This window comes from Phascolarctos cinereus, unplaced genomic scaffold, assembly GCF_003287225.1.
Source record: "Phascolarctos cinereus isolate Bilbo 61053 unplaced genomic scaffold, phaCin_HiC Scaffold_8;HRSCAF=390, whole genome shotgun sequence".
Classification (NCBI taxonomy): domain Eukaryota; kingdom Metazoa; phylum Chordata; class Mammalia; order Diprotodontia; family Phascolarctidae; genus Phascolarctos; species Phascolarctos cinereus.
Window position 1 is genome coordinate 19,376,417 of NW_027556291.1, and position 21,953 is coordinate 19,398,369.

Consider the following 21,953-nt stretch of genomic DNA (forward strand, 5'->3'; position numbering starts at 1 on the left):
TCTTTATACCCTCCACAGGCCATAGCCAAATGCCTTACACATAGAACTCAGCAAAATATTCACGGATTTGAAATTCAAGAAAATGTCAATCAGTTAACTGCTCTATACCAGTGGTTCTCAGAGTGTGATACAGAGGTCCCCAACACCCTTTCAGGGAGTCTGTGAGGTCAAAGGTTCTATGAGGTCAGAATTATTCTCATAATATTAAGATGTTTTAATTTTGAATACGGTAAAATATTGATAATTATAACTCACATAAACAAAAGTTCTTGTGGTAATCCTCAATAATTTTTAAGGGTGTAAAGAGGTCCTGAGACTACAAAGGTTAAGAACTGCTGCTCTACCTCTATCATCTGAAGGAAATACTTGGAGGACAGAAGAACCATTTCCTAGTTGTAGCTCCTATTCCCAAGGTCCCGCCCTCTCATATGTTATCATGGTATGGAGATGATCCTGAATTACCCAGGTAGAGCAGAATTTCTAGTACGTCCTACTAACAAGGAGAGAGGCTCCAAGCATAAGGCCCAGGGATCATATATAGAGCAGGCTGATGAGGACCAATGGAACTAGGTGCAAAGATGTTCATCACCAGGACAGCTCCAGCAGATGAAGTTGTTAGTAACAGCAAGGCTCAAAGGCTAAGTCAGAGAAGGGAGGGAAATGTATTTGTAGCAGGGCCCTTGCACGCAGGAGCTGCTTGACTGAGCGTGAATTGAGTGCTGCTTCACAGGTCACTGGAATATTGAAGAAGTATTATATGTGAAAAGGATCATCTTAATCCAGAGTAATCCTTGAATACAAAAGTTTAGCATCTGTTCTTTTTTGGCATTTCTTGTACTGATGAGCTACACTTCTTCAGGCTGCAGATAGGTGAGACTAGAAATGGACTGATGATGGTTGGTTGCTATGAGTCATGGGACAAACAGGAGAGTGTGCAGTGGCAGCCCTACATTTTTTGTGGGCAGCCCCAAATCCTCTGGTGTGCTGCAAGTGGACTGTGGGCCTATGTCGTGCAGGCCTGAGCTACATATATAACTTTGGTATGGTTCTGTGGTGAGTTAACAGTAAATACAGTTATACCATGATATGTTGTTAATCAAAACATATTTAGCTCTTAGCTAAAGGCTGAACTAAGGACGGCATTTGAAATTGAGAGTGGGGGGCAGCTAGGTGGCACAGTGGATAGAGCACCGGCCCTGGATTCAGGAGGACCTGAGTTCAAATCTGACCTCAGACATATAACACTTACTAGCTGTGTGACCCTGGGCAAGTCACTTAACCTCCATTGCCCAACCCCTCCCCCCCAAAAAAAAAACAAAAAAAAAGAAAGAAATTGAGAGTGAGAAGGAAATTAAAATCTCCAAATCAATTCATCTTTGTCTACATACATGCTTGGAGGGGACTCAAATAAGAGGTAAAAAAAGCAAATAGCATTTTCTTAAATACTCATAGGTGTACAAACTACATATCTTTCAAGGAATCACTCAGCATTCATAATGAGCTAATAAGAAATTGAATGAGGTGCATCATGGATCTCTCAGAGCACAGATTGTTGGTTTCAATCTTAAGCAAGTGGTGACTTATGTTAGTGCTTACAGGAAGGTGGAAACTGTTTTTGGTTTTTTATGCAACCAAGTAAAGCATGGTTTAAAAAAAAGTATACAAAGTTTTCCTTTGCCTCCCCCAGCAATATTGCAAAACGTTCATTTATCCCAAATGTAAATAAAAAGAGGTTAGGCAAGTTAAGTAATCTCAAAGCATTTCATTTCTCCAGAGACTCATTCACATAATGAAATGAGTGTTGCATTTACAATCAGAGGGTCTAGATTCAAGTTCTACTTCAGCTACTTACTACTACCTGTGGATCTTGAGGAAGTTAATTAAGCTCTCTTTGCCTCAGTTTCCTGATTGTAAAATGAAGGGAATTAGATGAAATGACTTCTCTTTAGGATTCTTACCAGTTTTAAATCTGTTAGTGGAAAAGATCATCATTGTCAGGCATTACAGTTGTTAGACATACACACTCTTCTGCAGTCATAGAAATGCTATTGCGCCATCCCAGAATCCACACTCACATGATATTAGGGAAGGTATGTTTTTAACCACATACTTCCTTTCCTCATCTTTGGGAAAATTCATTTGAATTGAGCAAGCATTTATTAATGTCTTAAGGGGGCTTACCTTCTACTGGAGGTAATGCAATACTACAGAAATCAGTTTAATACTAGAAAATTGAAGTGAGAGAGGGCAGTTATGTCTAGATCAGGAAGGGCTTCGCAAAAAAGGGGGTCTCTGAGATGAAACTCGTGAAGTTTCTTGGAAGTGGAGATGGGGGAGGGGGAAGTGCATCTCAGGTGTAGGAGGCAGCCTTTTAAAAAGACTCAGAGAAGTGAGATGGATATGGAATTTAGAATTGGGAGTTTGTGAAGTATAAAATACGAAATAAGATTGTAAAGATAGGAGGACAATACATTACAAGAGCCTTCAATGCCGGGCTTAGAAGTTGGCATCTTATAGACTTTGGAGAGGAGGGGGCTGTCAGGAGAGGGATCCGGTCAGACTTGTGGAAGATTATTTCAGCAGACAGGTGGGGGACTGATTTAGGGGTGAGAGCCAACAACAAGTTAATGAAGAGAATCTAAGAAAAGGATGGCTCCTGACTTCAAAAGAAACTGCAGTGCCCCACACAAACCACTAGCTCGTCCCTCAAACAGCCCCACCACAAGCTGGTGGGGAGGGGGAAGAGATCGACGCAGCACTGACACTCGTGACAAAACTGCCCAAAATATCCATTGCCCCCACATCAGTCAAGAAAATGAGAAATCATTCATTTACCCATATCATTCATGAGGAAAGAGCTGAATAGCTTGGCAGATAGTGGACAAATCTCTAGGCTTTTACCAAGACAGTCCTTCTAGAAATGGGTAGGAAGGGCCAAGTGGCAAGGGTGGAGTGGGAAGAAGTAGGGGTGGATACAAACCTGGCCACGCCCTCACTCGATAGCCAATCATATTGTCCCTTATTACCCTGCGCAGTTTCGTGTATTTTGTACTCTTCTGCGCCTGCGCCGCCTAACAAACAAGCAAATGGCCGCTCGCTTTTGGTGGTGTCGTGCTGTTGTGACACAGGGGCCCACTAGACAATGCAGGCCCATCTGATCCCTTCGGAACCCATCCGAAAATTATGCGTATCAGGATTGAAAGCAGGAGGGCCCCTTAGGCTTTAAAAAGATGATTGCAGTGTTTCCCCGCTGATCTTCATCTGGAAGAGTCTGTTCTGGCCCGCAGGCCGCGGCGCGGCCACGGCTCTTCGACTAAAGATCTTCTGGCTGCGGCTTCGGTTGGTGAGTGAACACCCTGAGGTGCAGGGGAATGTCCATCTATCCTGAGAGTTTGCAGATCTGCCTTGCAGAGAGAGGGAGCCTCACTCGCCCTTCTCAAGAGGCCGCATGGCCGCTACTGAGACCTGGCAAGGAAAAGATTAGATAAACCCCATCTCCTTTAACTAAATAGACTGAGGGACTTGTGGGACTTTTCTACTTATCGCTGCTGCAATATAAGTAGATAAAAGTCTTCTAAGAATCCACAGCTACTAGATTGCCTGCTGCAGTGATATGGATTAGGCGTTGGCCTCTTCACTGAAAATCTGGGGACATTTCCAGCACTCCCCCAATTCCATCTCCCTTCACAGAACTGAACAGAAAAAAAGCCTCAGAAGATAAGAGCCATCTATTACCATTCTGACCGGCTGCAGTGATATCACTAAAGCTTCCAAGACATTTCCAGTTAACTCACTTTGCAGTGTGAACAGATCCAAGGCCTGCAAAGATCCTGACCCTCTCAGATGAAAAGTCCAGTTACTTTAGCCACTGCCAACTCCACTAAAATCCACTACGAATTCCTCAAAAGATCCAGAACCACCAGTCTCCATTTCAGCCTGCTGCTGTGGCAAGGAACAAATATTGGAACTGTTACTGAAGGCAGAATGACTTTTCTGGTGTCCTGGAATGTTCCAGAAATGATGGGGGGAAAACCCACATCATCCCACTAAAGATCATTCAGTAAAGAAGCTAAATTTTAGAAATACAAAGAAAGGGAAAAACAGGGTTTCTGCCATCAAGGAACTCTCATTTTGGTGGGGGATGGGAAAAACATGCAAATAACTATATAGAAAAGATATATACAGTGTAAAGGGAAGATAAACTCTGAAAGCACTAAGAGTAAGGAGGGTATTTGGGTGTGGGAGGTCACTGTGATAGGCCTCCTGCAGAAGGTGTGATTTTATTGAGTCTTAAAGAAAGCCTGGAATGCTAGGAGGCAAAAGTGAGAGGAGGGGGTCCATTCTGGGCATGGAGGACAACACGTGAAGGGGCACAGAAATGGGAGGTAGAGTGTCGTGTGGGAGGAACACCAAGCAGGCAAGAGCACCTTAAAGTATAAGAAGAATGGAAGAATAGGAAGGGGATAGATTGTGAAGGGCTTTACATGCCAAAGAAGGAAATTTATATTTGGCCTGCCATTAAGGAGCACTCATTCTGATGGGGGATGAAACATGCAAATAACTACCAAACCCCCCCCCCCCAAACCTAAAGGTAATCTTAGGGAAGACACTAGCAGTGGAAGAGGATTAAGATAAAATAATCCTCTTGCAGAAGGTAGGATTGAAACTGAGTCTTTAAGGTAACCAGGGAGGCTAATGGATGGAAATGAGGAAGAAGTTCATTCCAGGCATAGACCCATGAAAAGGTTTAGGATGAGTATCACATAGCAGAAACAGCAAGTGGGCTGAGGTAGCTAAACCTTAGAATATGGAAGAAGGGGAGAATGTGTAAGAAGAGTGGAAAAGTAAGAAGGGGACAGGTGGGGAAGTACTGTATATGGGGGTAATAGGGATCTGAGTAAGAGGAGGGAAGGAGGATGGAGAGGTGACAAATGACATAGATTTAAACTTGAGGAAAAATCACTCAGGCAGCTAAGGACTAAGAAAGGTGCTTTGTATTGGCAAGGGACTTGAAATAGGGATACCAGTAAGAAAGCTATTGGCAGTAGTTCTGGTGGGAGCATAAGAACTTGTTTAACTAGTGGCTGTGAGTGGAGAAAGGGGGACATTAGCTAGAAATATTGTATAAGCAGAAATAGCAAGACTAGACCACACATAGGACATGTGGGGTCAATGGGGATGAGGAATCAGTGCTGACACTATGGTTGGGACCTTGAGTGATTTGGAAGATGGTGGTGCTCTTGATGAAAATAAGAAAAGTAGGAGTAAAAGGGGACATTTTTTAGGGTAAGATAATGAGTCCTGTTTTGGACATGTTGATTTCAAAATGCTTCTGGGGTATTTAGATTGAGATTTCCAGAAAGCAGTTGTTGGTGAAAAACTAGGAGAGAGATTAAAGCTGAATAAATTGATTTAAGAATCATCTGAGTAGGGAGGATCATTGAATCCATGAAAGCTGATGTCAAGACATCATTGTTAACTTTGGCGAGAATAATTTTAGTTGAATGGGGATAAGAGCCAGACTGCACAGGGGTAGAGAATCAAGTCAGAGAAGTGGAGGCACTTACATGTGAAAACTTTACCAAGTTTAGTTAAAAAGGGGGTTAGAGATACAGGATTATAGCTATGGATCAAGTGAGGGTTGTTTTGGGGGGCATGTTACTTTTTACATTCTTTCCATCCCAATGACCTCCATACCCCTACTTGAGCAATAACAACAAACAGAAAAATATTCAAGTGAAGTCATTTTTAAAGATGAGGCAGAAATGGCCGTGTTTGTAGGCACCAGGGAAGCAGCCAGTAGATGGGAGAAAGTAAAGATTGGAAAAGGGAGTTTCTAGGGGAGGGAAGCTGATGAAACAGGAAGGGATGAAATTCGATTCATTGTGAGGGGTTTATATTCTTCATATGAGAAAAGAGTGAAGGAGGAAATAGTGGGAGAAAATGTCTGAGTGATATGAAATGAAGAGGGAAGAAAAGTCGGCTTTCTGCAAATAGCCTCATTTTGAGAAGGCAGGAGAATGGAAATAAGGGATGGTAAAGTTTGGAATGGTTGCTGTAATAAGTAATGTAGAGAATTGATAAGGGAGATCTAAGAATATTGCCATTTTGTAGAGAGTACCCAATTTAGATTACATAACATAATACAGCTGACAGTCATCTCCAGAGATAACATCTCTGCAATATGGAAGAACCTTCATTTTTCCATTAAAGAAAAAAAAAGCTTCATTTTCTACTGTGCTAAAGAAACATAGCTGTTTTCAGAGGGACATCATGAATATTACATGTTCTAAAAAGGGAGGAAAATCCTTTCTACAGAGTTGCCCACCCCTTTAGAACAGTATCATTCCACTAAGCCCCATTAGCCATCCAGGCTGATGTGAGACAGATTCCCAGTCTTCCCAATGCATGTTCGGGCCTTGTAGAGAAGACAAATCCTCTATAGTTAGTAGCCTCCTCAAAATTCTCAGAGATCCTTCACTGGTAAAGATTTTGTCATTAAAGAGCCCTTGTCATATTCGCTCCATCTTGGTACACTGGTCATGGAATGTCTAGGAACTGTGTGCTTTGTACTTCAGGTCTTGGGGATTGTTAGCTGTCGAGAGTGAGGGAGCCAATCTCCATGGAGTCACTACTTGATCAAAACCTGCTTTCTTCAATATTCAATTCATTGAGACAGATAAGTTACAATGCTATTTTGAGAGAGGACTCTTGATCTTCCTGCCTAGGAATAGCTGCAGCGTGGTGGAGACTAATATCTTCTGCTGAAGAAGCCTGCTAAGACCAGACCATTTTGTAGCACGTGTGAGGAGTAATCCTCATCTCCACCCTTCCTGTAGTGGGGATGACCAGTCCAGGGACTAGCTACTTTGAAGCTGAGATTATGGTGATTCCCTGCAGCAGTGAGGGATCAATCTCAAGGCCTAGGGAACAGCTCCACACTTCTGCATAACATTAACAAATCAAGAGAGTTTAGCAATCAAATCTCATGGGTTGCATTTGCCTGTAATTGGGAGGTATAGACCCCATCTTTTTACTAAAGACCTAAAATATCTTCATCTTTTTTCTCCCATAAAGGAAATTCTAGAGACAAGCTGCTTTCAGATTGAGGAGATTTCTGTTGCCTGCTCTGAAAGGGGAGAGCTCATAGCTGCTCTCTCTCCTCCGCCCCCACTCCTATTGCCCCTTTCAGAACAATAGCCAACCATGAATGAGCAAGTGACTGCATTTTAGCAATAGGGGCTGCTTATTTGGGGCCTCCACAGGGTTATTTCCCTAAAACTCCCCTAACGTCCCTTCCTCTTTCTGCTATGGTTAAGAACATTCCAGGCATTAGCTACTCTGAAGTTGAGATAGTGGTGATTTCCTGTAATGATGAGGGATTAGCACCAGGACCTAGGGAGCAGCTCCATACTTTAGTACAATCTCCATCTGCCACAGCCTAACAAACCAAGGTGGCTTAGTCATCCAGGATGTTGCTTGGAAAGCATTTCCTTGCTACGTGGTGAACACATCACACATCTTTTCCCCGTATACCTAAAGATCTCCCTCTTTCATTCTTCTGGGCCGAAGAAGCCTCCATGGACTAGCTGCTTTCAGACCAAGATTAGGGATATTGCTGACTCTGAAAAAGGGAGGGAACTGCTATCTAGAGAGCTGCCTCTGCTTCAGAACAATATTCCTTAAATAGTAAACTGAGGCATCTTAAACAATTCGTCCTGTGTTTGGGTAGAATCTCCCTATCTCCTTGAATTGGTATTGGTGCCCTCCTGAGGGACATTTCATTGAAGACCCCAAACCCCCAAACTCCTTTCTGCTGGGTTAAAAAACAATCCAAGAAGATAAGGGAGGGGCTCTTAGAAGGGGAGAGGATAAGGGAGAGACCATGAAAACACAGATTAAAAATGAATTGGAGAGCTAATCTTAAATGAGTGGGTTAAAGAGCATCATAGAAACAATAAATAATTTCATTAAAGAGAATGACAATAATGAGACAATACCAAAACATATGGGATGCAGCAAAAGCGGTAATCAAAGGAAAATTTGTATCTCTAAATGCTTACATCAATAAAATAAAGAACAGACCAATGAAGTGGCTATGCAATGAAAAAAAAACTAGAAAAAAAAATCCCCAATAAACACCAAACTGGAAATCCTAAAAATTAAAGGTGAGATTCATAAAATTGAGTGTAAGAAAACCATTGAATTCATAAATAAAACTAGGAGTTGGTTTTATGAAAAAACAATATAGATAAATCATTGGTTAATATGATTTTAAAAGAGAGAAAACCAAATTACTAGTATCAAAAATGAAAAGTGAATATGCTGCTAATGAAGGTGAAATCAAAGCAATTATCAGGAGTTATGTTGCCTAATTATATGCCAATAAATTTAACAAGTGAAATGGAAGAATACTTACAAAAATATAAATAGCCTAGATTAACAGAAGAGGAAATGGAATATTCAGGTAAACCTATGTTAGAAAAAGAAATTGAACAGGCCATAAATGAGCTTCCTAAGAAAAAATCATCAGGACCAGATGGATTGACAAGTAAATTCTACCAAACAATTTCAAGATCAACTAATTCCAATATATTAAATAAATTATTTGAAACAATAGGCAAAGACAGAGTCCTACCAAACTCCTTTTATGAAACAAATATGGTGCTGACACCTAAACCAGGAGGAGCAAAAACAGAAAGAAAATTATAGACCAATTTTGCTAATGAATATGGATGAAAAAATCCTAAATAAAATAGTAGCTAGGAGACTAAGCAATATATCACAAAGATTATATATTGTGATTTATATCGGGGGATGCAAGGATGTTATAATAAGGAAAACTATTAACATCATTGATTCTATCAATAACAAAAAAAAATCACATGATTATATCAATAGGTGCAGAAAAAGCTTTTGACAAAATACAGCAAGCATTCTTGTTAAAAACATTTGAAAGCATAGGTATAAATGGATTTTTCCTTAAAATGGTAAGCATCCACCTAAAACTATCAGCATGCATTGTTTGTAATGGGAATAAGGTAGGAGTCTTCCCAATAAGATCAGGAGTGAAACGAGGATGCCCATTATAACCAATATTTTCCATTATTGTATTAGAAATGCTACCGATAGCAATAAGAGGAGGAAAAGAAATCATATACTTAGAAAATGTTAGAAATTCAACTGAAAAGCTAGTTGAAACAAGAACTAGCAGATTAGCAGGATATAAAATAAACCCACATAAATCATCAGCATTTCTGTATATCATCAACAAAACCCTGCAAGAAGAGATAGTAAGAGATACCCCATTTAAAATAACTGTAGACAGCATAAAATACATGGAGTATGCCAGCCAAGACAGACCCAGGAACTACATAAACATAATTACAAAACACTTTTTATACAAATAAAGTCAGATTTAAATAATTGGAGAAATATTAATTGCTTATGTATAGATAGAGCCAATATTATAAAAATCACAATTCTATCTAAACCAATCTATTTATTCAATGCCATCCCAATTAAATTACCAAAAATTATTTTATTGAGCTAGAAAAAATGCTAACATTCATTTAGAAGAACAAAAGGTCAAGCATATAAAAGGAACTAATGAAAAAAAATGTAAAGGAAGAAAGTTTAGCAACACCAGATCTTAATTATAAGATGGTAAATATCAACTATCTGGTACTGGCTAAGAAATAAGAAAAGTGGATCAGTGAACCAGTAGACATACAAACCACAGTAGTAAATGATTATGGTAACCTTGTGTTTGACAAATGTAAAGATTTAAGCTTGTGGGATAAGAATTCACAATTTGGTAAAAAATGTTGGGAAAACTGGAAAGTAGTCTGGCAGAAATTGGGTATAGACCAATTATCTTAACCATTTACCATGATAAGGTCAAAATGGATACGTGGCCTTGGATATAAAGGGGGAGATATAAATAAATTAGAAGAACATGGAACATATTGCTTATCAGATTTATGGATAGGAGAATTTATGAATAAAAAAGAGAGGATATTGTGAGATATAAAGTGGGTAATTTTGATCACAATAAATTAAAAAGATTTTTTACAAATGAAGTCAGTGTAGACAAGATTAAAAGCAGAAAATTGGGGGAATATTTACAGATAGTTTCTTGGATAAATGTCTCATAGCTCAAGTATATAAAGAACTTAGATTTATAAGAATATGAATCATTCTCCAATTGATAAATGGTCAAGGTATGTGAACAAGCAATTTTTGGATGAAGAAATCAAAGCTATATATATATATAGTCATATGAAAAAGTGCTCCAAATCATTTTTGACTAGAGAAATGCAAATTAAAACAACTTTGAGATATCTCACACCTATCAGATTGGCTAAAATGATAGAAGGTGAAATGGAGGGGATGTGGAAAAATTGGGACACTGATATACTGTTGGTGGACCTGTGAACTGATCCAGCCATTTTGGAGAACAATCTGGAATCATGCCCAAAGAGTTAAAAACCATGTACACTCTTTGACCCAGCAATACCACTATTAGATCTGTTTCCCAAAGTGATCAGAGAAAAAGGAAAAGAACTCGTTAAATTCTAAAATAGTTATAGCAGCTCTGTTTGTGGTGGAAAAGAACTGGAAATTAAGGGGATGTCCATCCTTTGGGGAATGGCTAAACAAGTTGTGATATATGATTGTGATGGAATACTATTGTGCTGTAAGAAATGATGAGCAGATTGATTTAGAAAGCATGAAATAATGAAGAGTCAAGAAGAAATAATGTATAGAACCAAGAAAACATTATATATAGTAACAGTATTTATTGTTTGAAGAGTAACTGTGAACAACTAAGTTATTCTGAGTATCATAAATACTCAACTACAAAGGACCTATGAAGAAAGATGCTATCTACCTCCAGAGAAGGAAATGATATAATAGAAGTATGCACAGTATGGTTTTACATGTGTGTGTGTGTGTGTGTGTGTGTGTGTGTGTGAAATAGTGGCCTTTTCTAGTGTGGGGTGGAGAGGGAGGGAGACAGTTTGGAATTTTAAAAAGTACAAAAAAAAAATCCAGGGCCTAGCTGCTTTCAAACTGAGATCATGGCTCTTGCTTACTCTCGTAAGGGAAAGAACTCATGTCTTAAGAGCTGCTCCCTGCTCATCAGAACGATATTCATCCATCAATAATCTGAGGCATTTTAGCAATGGTGTCTGACATGGGGTTGAGTTTCACTATTTCCCAGTCCATATTTTAGCCCTCCATGGGGCCACGATCAGTAAAGACTCTGAGACATCTCTTCATGTTTTTGCTTAGCTAAATAAGTATCTAGGAACTTCCTGCTTTCAAACTGAGATCATGGCTATTGCCTGTTCTGATAAGAGAGGGAAGTCATGTAGAGAGCTGCCACCTCTTCAGAACAACCTCCATCCTTCAGTAAACCGAGCCACTTCATGCTGCTCTGTCCCTGATTCTTCTCAAAGGCCCTTTGAAAGCACCTTTGCTCATACTGAGTTTCCAGTTGGGAATGTGATCTGTCTGAAAGAGCGTTTATTCTTCTTTACCTTGGTCTTCTTCCCCTGGGTGAGAGGTCAATGGCTGCTCTAGCACTAGATGGGGCTTCCTTCTCATGCTCCAGCACTGCCTGTTCTCAACATCGAGTTGACTGGCTATTTTAGCAGTTGCTGCCTCATTGAACCAGGTCTGTGAACCAGCAGTATGTGAAGTGTCCCCTGCCTGGTGGGGTAAAGTTGTCCTCCTGCTGCACCAGGAACATGAGGATCTGCCTCACTCTGCCCGGTACTATCTATTCCTACAATATTTTACCTGCCGTTCTGAGCAAATATAAGTGTTACTGCTTGCTCTGATGAAGAAAGGAACTCATGTTCACAAAGCTGCCCACACCATTAGAACCATATCCATCTATCGATAAACTGTGGCATTTCGGGCTGATGTAGGTTGGACATTCCCTTTCTTCCCAGTGCTTCTTTGGGTCTTACACAGGTCCAGTTCTCAAATGGCCAAAAAACAAATTGAGGGCCTAGCTACTTTGAAGCTGAGATCATAGTGATTTCCTCTAATGATGAAGGATTAGCACCAAGACCTGGGAAGCAGCAGGACACTTCTGCACAATCTCCATCCATCTCAACTGAACAAATCAAGCTGGCTTAGCCATCTAGGGTGTTGTTGGGATAGCATTTCCTTGCACATGACACATCTTTTGCCTAAATCCATATATTTTCTCTTCGTCTTTCTGCTGGGCTACAGAACCCTCCATTAACTACCTGCTTTCAAACTAAGATCATAGCTTTGAAAAGGGAGGGAATTCCTATCTAGAGGGCTGCCTCTGCTTCAGAACATCCCTCAAAAAGTAAACTGAGGCACCTTAGGGATTGCTCCTGGTTTGGGTAGGATCTCCCTTCAGAAATGAATTTTTGTGATCTCATGAGGGATACCTCTTTAAAGATCTTAAAAGATCTCTTCTTTTTTTCTGTTAGGTTAAAGAATGATCCAGAGACTAGATGCTTTCAAACTGAGATTGTGGTTATTGCCAACTCTCTTAAGGGGGGAAACTCATGTCTCTAGAGCTGCTCTCTTAATATACAGGCTTTCTCGAAATGGAAATTTATTGCTATATTTTTTAATCCTCTCTCACATTCTGCCCTACCCATGATGTGGTTTTTTCCCTTATTTTATATTTGTTTTAATATTTAACTTTATAATGTTTCTTTTTCTTTTCTTATTATGTATTTAATTTTAGTATTTAAGTCTAAAATTTTTAAAAAGGTTAAAAAAAAGAGCTGCTCTCACCCATCAGAACAATATTCAGCCATCAATAAATATAAAGGAGTTTAGCAATTGGGGATAACATGGTGTTGGTTGTCCCCAGTTTCCAATCCGTATTTTGATTCTCCAGAGGGCCACATCAGTGGAGGACTTGAAATATCTCTTCATCTTTCTGCTGAGCTGAAGAACGGTCTAGTAGGACAGATCTCCACAAATGTGGCAGTAGGTAGGGGCCAACATTAAAATAGGCTAAAGAGACCAACTGAAGATGATTGGTTGCTGTAGGTCATGTGACAAACAGGAGAGAGTGCACAGTGGCAACCTTACATTTTTCACAGGCTCCTGAAATCTTTTGGCAGCAGCAAGCAGCCTTCAGTCCTCATGTTGTGCAAGCCAGGTCTAGGCTCTATCTGCTTTGAAATTTGAGATGAGGATTATAGCCCTTACATATAGCTTGGATAAGGGAAGAAACTCCTATGGAGAGAGCTGCCCCCTTCAGAAGAAAATCAGCCTATCAAGAAACCTAGCCACTTTATCGACCCTGACAAGTGTGGGGTGTGGATTCCCCGTCTTGCAGTGCATAGTTGGCCCTCCAAATGGCTACTCCACCAAAGATCCTAAAAACTCTCTTCTCTTTCTTCTGTGCTTGGGTTCAAATCAGTCCAATGACTAGCTACTTGGAAAGTGAGAAGTTGAATTGTTTGCTCTGAGAAGAGAAGCAGCTAATTTCTAGAGAACTCCCTAGTCCTTCAGAATGATTTATATTCAGCAATAACGGGCTGATACGGGGTGGGTATTCCCCATCTTCCCAGTACTTATTTGGGTCCTTCACAGGTCCAGCTCTCTAATGACCAAATGATCTCTTCATTTTTCTGCCATACCTAAGAAAAATCAAGGGCCTAGCTAAATTGAAGATGAGATCATGGTTATTTCCTGTAATGCTGAGGGATTAGCATCAAGAGCTAGAGAGCAGCTCCACACTTCAGCACAATCTCCATCTACCTCAGCCTAATAAATCCACATAGTTCAGCAATCGAGGTTGTTGTTTCAATGGCATTTTCTTGCAACGTGATGGAATTCATGACACATTTTTCCCCAAATGCATAACCTTCTCTTCATCTTTCTGTCATGCAAAAGAACCCTCCATGGACTGGCTGCTTTCAAGCTGAGGTCATGGCTACAGCTTGCAGTGATAAGGAAGGGAACTCACATTGAGAGAGGTCCCTTTGCCCCCAGAAGAAAATCAATGTATAAAGAAGTCATCACTTCATTAACCCTGGCCAATGTTGAGTGGGGACTCCCCACGTTGCCAATGCATATTTGGCCCCTACAGTGACCACTACACTAAAGCACAGGAAAATCTAGTGATTAGCTACTTGGAAAGTGAGAAGTTGAAACATTTAAGCTGATAAAGGGGACAGATAATTTCTAAAGACCTGCCATCCATTAGGGAGCTGAGGCAGTTTGTAAATGGGGGCTGACTTGGGGTGGAGGTACCACGTTTTCCCAAGAAATGTATGGTTGCTGCAGAGAGACAAGACCTCTGTTAGTAGCTACTTAAAAATTGCCCATAATCTATAGTGGCAAATAATAATGTGCTGCTCCCCAAGAATCCAGTGTTACCTTCAGATCTTACTGTACCAGTCATGGGCTATCTAGTCACTTTCCAGTTTATTGCACAGGGTTTGGAGATTGGCATTATCAATGGAGTAACTGACCCCCAAAATCTGAACCTATCAAAGTTGAGTACGTTGAGACAGATAAATGAAAATGCTACAGTGAAATGGGACTCTGGATCTTCCTTCCTAGGAATAGTCATAGCGTGCAAAAGGAACATTAGGTTTCTACAGGGGGGAGCAACCTAAGATCACTCCATTTTAAGGTGAAGTTAATAGGTATTTTTCACCCTTTCTGCAATGGGGATGTTCAATACAGGGCCCAGATACTTTGAAACAGAGATCATGGTGATTTGCTGCAATAGTGAGCTATTAGCCCCATGTCTTAGTGAGCAGCTCAACACTTCTGCAAAATCTACACTTACCACAACCAAAGAAAGTAAGAAATGTTAGCAATCAGATGTTTTGTTTACATAGCATTTCCTGGGAATGCGGAAAATGAACTTTCATCTTTTTTTTCTTTTTTTTAATTTATTTTGATTTATCGACAATCACTTCCATATGCTTTTGAGTTGAAAATTTTTCTCCCCCTTCCTACCCCCCACCCTCCCCAAGATGGCCCACAATTACATTTACATAGCCATTAAACACATTTTCACATTAGTGAAGTTGTAAGTAAAAATTAAAACCAATAGGAGGAACCATCAGAAAGATGAAACAAAACTCAACAGAAGGTAAAAATAAGTGATAGCGATTCAACTTCCATAGTTCTTTCTTCGGATGTGGACAGCATTTTCCATCCCGAGGCCTCTGGAGATGTCTTAGATCCTTGTAATGCTGAGAAGGGTTCAGTTTAACAATCTTAGTCATTGCATAACATGGCTGTTATTGTGTACAAAGTCCTCTTGGTTCTGCTCACTTCACTGAGCATCAGACCACATAAGTCTTTCCAGGTTTTTCTGAAGTCAACCTGTTCATCATTTCTTATAGCAAAATAGTATTCCATTACATTCATATACCACAATTTGCTCAGCCATTCCCCAATGGATGGGCATCCTCTCAATTTCCAATTCGTTGCCACCACAAAAAGAGCTGCTATGAATATTTTTGTACATGTGGGTCCTTTTCCCATTTGTTTGATCTCTTTGGGATATAGCCCTAGAAGTGCTATTGCTGGATCAAAGGGTATGCACAGTTTTGTAGCCCTTTGGGCATATGAACTCTTATCTTTTAACTAAAGGCCTACACCATCATGGCCTCATCTTTCAGTTGGAGATAAGATACCTCTTACAGCTACCAGCTTTCAGACTGAGATCTTGGCTATTATATTCTATCAGAAGGGAGAGAGCTCATATCTAGAAGTCTGTCCATGGATTTAGGACAATATCCAACCACTCAGGAAAGTGAGACCCTTTAGTCACCTGGGCTGACTTGGGTTTGGGACTCCTGATCTTCCAATTACCTGTTTAGGCACTGTGCACAAGAAAAATCCTCTAGACTTAGTCACCACATGAAACTTGTGAAAAAACCTATAGTGGCAATGAACAAGTCACTTTTTCCTCCCTAAACATCCAGTGTCCTATCGTCTCCATCTTGGAGGACTGGTCAAGGACTGTCCAGTCACTATGTGCTATGACAGTCTGGTCTTGGGTCTTCTCAGCTATCAAGAGAGAGAATTAGGGAGCCAGAATCCATAAAGCCACTAAGCCCTCATCAGTATATCCTTTCCTCAATATTTCTGATATTGACAGAGTTAAGTAACAGTGCTGTAGAGAAAGGGGAGTCTTCATCTTCCTCTCTGAGAATACTCAGGTGTGGGAAAGCCATTAACTTTCTAATAAAGGGGATAAGCTCAGATCAGGCCTTTTCGTGGCACTGATGAAGGATGACCCTCATCTGTACTCCTAATGTATAATGTTAGGTAGTCTTCATTCTTCCTGCAATGTGGATGACAAATCTAGGGAATAGCTGCTTTGAAGCTGAGATCATGGTGACTCCCTGTACTGGTGAGAAATTCATCCCAAGGCCTGGGGAGCTACTGATCACATCTGCACCATCTATAGTCATCCCAAGTTAAGAAAGCAAGATAGTTTAGCAATCAGATATCTTCATTGCATAGCATTTCATGGGAATGTGGAAAATAAACCCTCATCTTTTCACTAAAGACTTCATGTATCTTCTCTTCACCTTTATCTGGGGTTAAACACAAATCTAGAGCATAGCTGCTTTCAGACTGAGTCCTTGGCTGTTGCCTGCACTCATAAGGTAGGGAGCTCATATCCAGAAGTCTGTCCATGGACGGAGGACAATATCCCCCCACCCAGAAAACCGAGACCCCTTAGTCACCTAGGCTGACTTGTATTTGGTACTCCTAATCTTCCAATTACCTGCTTGGGCTCTGCAGACAAGACAAACCCTAGACAGTTATTCACCACCTGAAACTTGTGAAAAACCACATAAAAGCAATGAACAAGTCCCTTTTTTTCTCACTGAATTTCCAATTCCCTGTCCTCTCCATCTTGGAGGAGTGGTCATGCATTGTCCAGTCACTGTGTGCTTTGTCGGTCCGGTCTTGGGTTTTAGCATCTATCAAGAGAGAATTAGGGAGCCAGAATCCATGACGTCACTAAGCCCCTCATCAGTATGTCGTTTCCTCAATATTACATATTTTGAGACAGTTAAGTGACAGTGTTGTAGAGAAAGGGGACTCTTCATCTTCTTCTCTGGGAATACTCATAGGTGTGGGAAAGCCATTAACTTTGTAATAGAGGGGATAGGCTCAGATCTGTCCTTTTTGTGGCACTAATGAAAGATGACCCTCATCTGTACTCTTTTTTTTTTTTTACCCCAACACTGGTTGTTATTGAAAGAACTACACTAGAGAAGGTACCATGTCTTCCACACTCACACACACCCTGTTCCCATCAGAGAGAACACCAGGGCAGGCATAGAAAGCACAGGGATTTGCAAAAGTAAACACCCCTTCCCCTACATACACCAGTCTATCAGTACATTATGAGCTGAGCTTCTGGGGACAAGAACCACTGCTCAGTCACTGAAGTTAAACCTTTGGCAAAAAAGAAAAAATAAAACACAATTCCTCCCACCTCCCTCACTCCTTCCAGGGAGACTTCTTGCAGGAGGGCTGTCCTGAAGTCACTCAAGAGGACCAAAGAAAGGCCTGTCCCTGGTGGCTGCAGCTACCTTGACGGGGGTGGGGGTGGGGGTGCTTTTCAGAGGTTTAGAGCATCTGTACATTCAGAACTTGGAGTGATGGCAAGAGCTGTGGCTCATCTCCCCAGGTGAGGGCCAAGGGAGCAGCCCCAGTTTACCTCTTGGGCCCCATTCAACTGCTCCCATCACTGACCCCACTGTCTGGGGATGAGCAGTTGGCTCGCAGCAAGAAAGCCAGGAAGCTGAATCCCAAAGGAAGGGGGCTAGAAAGGGGATTCCTGAGCCCCAGAGGCGCTAATAATAAACCTCAAGCTTGTTGCAGCACGGCCCAACCAATATAAATAGGCTAAAAACCAAATTAAAAATCGTCTTGGTGGGCTGGGCAACAACTTCCCTGCAGTAGTACCCAGTGGAAGTGAACCAAGTCAGCATGTGGAGTGTTGACAGACAGACTTCAGCCACAGTGTGGCCATCAGAAGAGTCACACAGGCCAGGAAGCTCCTTCTCCTGTAGCACAGTCTTGGCAGTCAGACTGTGGAAGTGTGTTGGTAGGCAGATCCTGGCCAGAGTATGGGGACAAGGATGTACACACACAAGCTAGACAGCTCCTTCCTTCTTGTGGAACCCAGGATACACCCACGCTGTACAAAAATCAAACTAGACTGTTGATGTACAGGCAGATTATCTAGCCAGAATGGGAACAAGAAAGGCTTTCTCAGGAGTTCCAGGAGCCTGGGAGACTAGTCATCAGGTCCACAAACTCCCTTCAAAGATGCCAACATGATCCAGGTAGACTTGGCTCTTTCCCTTACCCAGACAATGGCAGTGAGACTGTAGGACATCATGCCAAGCGACAAGAGCACCATCACAGCCTCAGGAGCCTGGGAGGAAGGACACAAAGACAGACAGACACACACACAATGACAAAAGCTGGAACTCCACACTGAATGCAGGACTTGGGGGCAAAGAGGGAAGGTGAGTAGGAACAGAAGTGAAAAAGGAAGAAATCACTCAAGATGGGAGCAGGGGAGGGTGGGTTGCTTAATTGCCCCCACCTGACCTCACACTCCTGCCCTGGGAAGCTGGGGCAGGAACCCAGTCTGTTAAGTGCCGTGTGCAATTACTATCACTCTGGATCTTCCAGTCCTCATCAACGAAGCAGCGTGGACCGGACGATGAGATGGGATGGGATGGGAGGGCTGGCAGTCAACCAGAAGGAGGCCTCAACCTCCAGGCAGGCTAGTTGTATCGACCCTTGATCATCGTGTTCAACAAGGGGCCCGCCTCTTGTGGGTTCCCTAGGGCCTCTCCCAGCATCTTCTCAATGTTTCTCATTATGGCCACTTTTTGATGAGCCTTGAGAGGATATACAATCCTCTTAGGAGTGGGTGCCCCCTTGTACCAGAAGTTCACAGTGATGGTGGTTCCCCCATTCAGTAATGATTCTATGTGGTGCCACCAGTACATAGGGATGTAAAGAACATCACCAGGGCCAACCACCGTCTCATAGCCAACCACATTCTGGAAGTTTGGAAACCTCTCATAGTTAGGATTGTCAAAATCCACCTGACTCTGCCTGTCACAGGGATGGAGCACAGGGTAAGGATAGAGGCACTCAGACTGATCTGGAGGAAACAGGATGCATCGCTTATAGCCCTTGATTTGAGCAAAGAAGTTTTGTTGTTCATCATAGTGAGCAGGTGTCACATTTCCTTCCATGCCAATGAGGTTGGAGGTCAGCTGTCCCCAGCCACGCTTTCCCTGCTGTTTATTAATGCAGTTCCAGTTAAAACCCAAGAAGTCCATGCCAATCTTCCTGCCTACTGTGGCATTGAGAGTCTGCTGCAGATACAAGCTCTCTTCACTGCCCCATTGCTGTATGTCCTGTAGCTTCTCTACAAACTCATGGAATTTCATCTCTTCCCTCTTGGACCTTGGTTTAAAAGTTTGGAAGTTAGCCATCTTTTTCTCGTCATAGTACAGGAATTTGTGGGTACTGGCACTATACACTGAGAAATCTCCATTGCCAATATTCTCTTGTAGATAATCCAGGTCCCATTTCAGGGCAGGATAACACTAAGTTTGTGTCAGTCAATACCACAGGCTCCTCACTCTCGATGAGCTCCCCTGCCCGAGGATTGCTGTGGCTCAGGCGTGGGATGGGCTAGGTCCGAAAGCTATAGCTGCAGAGCTGGGACTCATCCCAAGCTATGCTCGGGGTCTCGGGCTCCTCTCGAGGGCCCCCAGAACCTGAGGCCGAGGAGGCCACCACAGCCGCCATCTCCTCCGCCAAGCACCCATCCATACTCTTAATGTATAATGTTAGGTAGTGTTCCTTCTTCATGCAATGTGGATGACCAATCTAGGGAACAGGTGCTTTGAAGCTGAGATCATGATGACTCCGTGTACTGGTGAGAAATTCATCCCAAGGACTAGGGAGCTACTAATCACATCTGCACCATCTACACTCATCTCAACTTAACAAAGCGAGACAGTTTAGCAGTCAGATATCTTGATTACATATTATTTCATGGGAGTATGGAGAGCAAACAATCATCTTTTAACTAAAGACCTCAAACATCTTTTCTTCACCTTTATCTCAGTTTAAACACAAATCTCGAGGGTAGCTGCTTTCAAACTGAGACCTCAGCTGTTGCCTGCTACCATAAGGAAAGGAGCTCATATCTAGACGTCTGTCCATCGACTCAGGACAATGTCCACCCACCCAGGAACCGGACACCATTTAGTCACCTAGGCTGACTTGGGTTTGGGACTCCTGATCTTATAATTACTTGCTTGGGCTCTACAGACAAGAGAAACCCTAGACAGTTATTCACAACCTGAAACTTGTGAAAAACTCTGTAATGGCAATGACCAAGTCCCATTTTTCTCACTAAACCTCCATTATCCTACCTTCTCCCTTTTGGAGGAGTGGTCATGGATTGTGCAGTCGCTATGTGCTTTGTCCATGTGGTCTTGGGTCTTATGAGCTATCAAGAGAGAAATAGGCAGCCAGAATCTGTGAAGTCAGTAGGCCCTCATCACCATGTCCTTTCCTCAATAGTCCATACATTGAGATGGGTAAGTGACAGTGCTGCAGACAAAGGGGACTCTTCCTCATCCTCTCTGGGGATACTCTTAGGTGTGGGAAAGCCATTAACTTTCTAATAAAGGGGATAGGCTGAGATCAGGCCTTTATGTGGCACTAATGAAGGGTGACCCTCCTGTGTACTCATAATGTATGATGACAGTTTAGTTTTCATTCTGCCTTCAATGTGTATAACCAATCCAGGGATCAGCTGCTTTGAAGCTGACATCATGGTGACTCCCTGTACTGGTGAGAAATTCATCCCGAGGCCTAGGGAGCTACTGATCACTTCTGCACCATCTACACTCATCGCAGCTAAAGCAGGCAAGCTATTTAGCAATCAGATATCTTCATTGCATAGCATTTCATGGGAATGTGGAAAATAAACCCTCATCTTTTCACTAAAGACTTCATGTATATCTTCAACTTATCTGGGTTTAAACACAAATCTAGATAGCTGCTTTCAGACTGAGACCTTGGCTGTTGCCTGCCCTAAGGGAGGGAGCTCGTATCTAGAAGTCTGTCCATGGACGGAGGACAATATCCACCCACCCAAGAAACTGAGACCCTTTAGACACCTGGGGTGACTTGTGTTTGGGACTCCTAATCTTCCAATTACCTGCTTGGGCTCTGCAGACAAGACAAACCCTAGACAGTTATTCACAACCTGAAACTTGTGAAAAACTCTGTAATGGCAATGACCAAGTCCCGTTTTTCTCACTAAACCTCCATTATCCTACCTTCTCCCTTTTGGAGGAGTGGTCATGGATTGTGCAGTCACTATGTGCTTTGTCCATGTGGTCTTGGGTCTTATGAGCTATCAAGAGAGAAATAGAGAGCCAGAATCTATGAAGTCAGTAGGCCCTCATCACCATGTCCTTTCCTCAATAGTCCATACATTGAGATGGGTAAGTGACAGTTGTAGAGAAAAGGGACTCTTCATCAGCCTCTCTGGGAATACTCTTAGGTGTGGGACAGCCATTAACCTCTAATAGAGGGGATAGGCTCAGATCAGGCCTTTTTGTGGCACTAATGAAGGATGAACCTCCTCTGTAGTCTTAATGTATGATGACAGGTAGCTTTCATTCTGCCTTCAGTGTGTATGACCAATCCAGGGACCAGCTGCTTTGAAGCTGAGATCATGGTGACTCCCTGTACTGGTGAGAAATTCATCCCGAGGCCTAGGGAGCTACTGATGACTTCTGCACCATCTACAGTCATCCCACTAAAGCATGCAAGATAGTTTAGCAATCAGATATCTTGATTGGAATGCATTACCTGAGAATGTAGAAAGCAAACCCTCATCT

At 42.0% G+C, this 21,953-nt stretch overlaps 1 protein-coding gene and 1 pseudogene across 2 annotated transcripts in view; both read right to left on the bottom strand.

Moving 5' to 3' along the window:
- The window catches only part of KLHL4 (kelch like family member 4), a 186,863-nt gene that overhangs the window by 51,036 nt on the left and 113,874 nt on the right, over nucleotides 1-21,953 (bottom strand). The window lies entirely within an intron of this gene.
- LOC144455033 (hypoxia-inducible factor 1-alpha inhibitor pseudogene) lies at nucleotides 15,029-20,381 on the bottom strand (annotated as a pseudogene).